The following is a 2,293-nucleotide window of genomic DNA, read 5'->3' as shown; positions in this document are numbered from 1 at the left end:
TATTTGGCTGGCCCTGTCCCCTGAGATTCTTCAACACAACACTGAGATTTTATATCTCTTCAGCATCACTCTCACCAACACTCTGTGTTGGTCAGAATGATGCTTGGTATAGCTTGCCATGATCCATATTGACCTAATGAGAAGTTTCTTATTCTACAGTACCTTCCTCATTCCAAGTCTGAAGCACAATTGACTATTCTGCGGTATTTTATGCCTTACCACATTGGCCCCCAAGGGGTCTGGGCTCCAGTTCCTCTAGATAGAGCTAAGGCATATAGGTAAGTAATTATGACACAGCAGCAGCCCTTTTTTGTACACTATGCATACATGTTATGAGTTGTTCAGTAACAAAATAGCAGACTTCTCTGAGTCTTAGCTTGAATAAAATGACAGAATAGCCTGTGGTTTAATAATATGACTCCAGAACCAAATGCTCCAGACCCAAATCCTGGATCTAGGGTCTGTGCAGACTACTTTCAAATGAATTAATTTTAAATACTCTCTCTCTCTCTCCCCCCCACACACACAGATATAGATAGATAGATAGATAGATAGATAGATAGATATAGATAGAGTTTAGAACAGTAGTAGGAGCAGAAAAGCACTGTTTAAATATTTGTGATTATTTTCTGATTTCTGTGTTTTTAGATTGTGCTCTTAACTGACACACCATGGCTTCTGTTGAGTGATTGCCTTTTAGGCATTTCCCCCCTACTGTTTTCACGTAGATTTCTATCTGATATGACAGTGTATTTTGTACATGGGGACTGCATAAAAAAGAAAGTTTGATATTACAGAGACTCCCTTCTATACACTTTGTGAGAACCAAATCTAGGCATCAGTGACTTTTATTTTGATAGTTTCCTAAAACTGATTATTATGATTAACAGTAGCTCACAGTTGTTTTGGGGGATGGTTTGACATTTGTAAAGCTCAGTAGTTCCAGGAATATCACTAAAAAGCCTACATAGTGTCCTCATCATAATCTGCCAAACAACATAATAGATGTCTGGCACAGACATGGGCAGGACAGATAATTTTCTTTGTGCTTTCAAGATCATGGTGGCCTTCCTACCTTTTACTACTGAAAGATGCTATTTACATCCTGAGTACACTGTGTGGCAATCTATGGGAAAAAATATGAAAAGGAAATAGAGTGCGATTCTTAGACTGTCTTCCTGAGGTCATAACTCTTTCCATCTTATTTAAGCATTTTGCAATAGAGACTTAAAAATGCTCAAAATTTCTTGGTGATCTAATGGAAACAAGTGAATTTCCTAAATTCTTTATTGAAAGACAAAGCAGAACAGGGATTGAGGCGATGAGCAATAGAGGATCTTTGCCAAATGGCTAAAGGTCTTATTTTGGGGTGAAGACAATATTCTTAAAGGAGATAAAGGTGGTAGTTGCATGTAATGTGATGATACTGATGTCACTGAATTGCTTACTTTAAGATGGTTTTTGTTTTATTTTATGCGAATTTTAAATGAATTGCAAAAATGCAAAAGAGAAGCAAAACTTCCCAACTTTTTCAAGATGTGGCCTCACAAAACAGCAGGCCGTTTGCTTTGAAACAAAACAAAAGACCTTTCGGACATAGAAGAATACTTTTATTATCCTTTATTTCCCACTGCTGAGGACTGAACGCAGGGCCTTGCCCTGCTAGCAAGTGATCTGACACTCAGTTGTATCCCAGGTCTTGATATTTTACTTTTTTGCAACAGGGTTTTACTATATTGCTCATCCTGGCCTCAGCCTCCCCCATTGCTGGGATTACAGGTCTTCACTGCTATGCCTGAAGTTAATCTAGTTGTTCTTTAACCTTTACAATTGTTAGACATGTTTATTACTTTTCAGAAAGAGCATGACATATTGCCCACCCATGAGACCTCGTGATTACAGATTCTAGACATAAGGGGCTGTCAGCAATCCTGTTTTCTCATGTCATCTGCTTGATTTTTGTGTGCCAGTAAAGATATTTTGATCTCTGTGAGGATAAATTTGGTTGTGCCACTACATGCTCTTAGGTGGGTCTATAGTAACTATTATTTCACTCTTCTATCCTGTTATGAGAATACATTTGGTCAACTATGAAAAAAGTAGCTCAGTATCAATATCATTGAGATTTATGTCCTTGGGGGTGATGTCAGATCTTGTCCTTTTTTTTTGTTGGTGTAGTGGAATAGAACTCAGGACCTTGAGTTTGCCAGGCAGGTGCTTAAGCTGTTGCTCTATCTCCCCAGGCCTAGTGTCCTTTCTTGTAACAATATATAAGCTATAAAGGTAGGTTATA

Source organism: Octodon degus, unplaced genomic scaffold, assembly GCF_000260255.1.
Source record: "Octodon degus isolate 3935 unplaced genomic scaffold, OctDeg1.0 scaffold00374, whole genome shotgun sequence".
Taxonomy (NCBI): Eukaryota; Metazoa; Chordata; class Mammalia; order Rodentia; family Octodontidae; genus Octodon; species Octodon degus.
Note: the sequence above shows the minus strand (reverse complement) of the source record.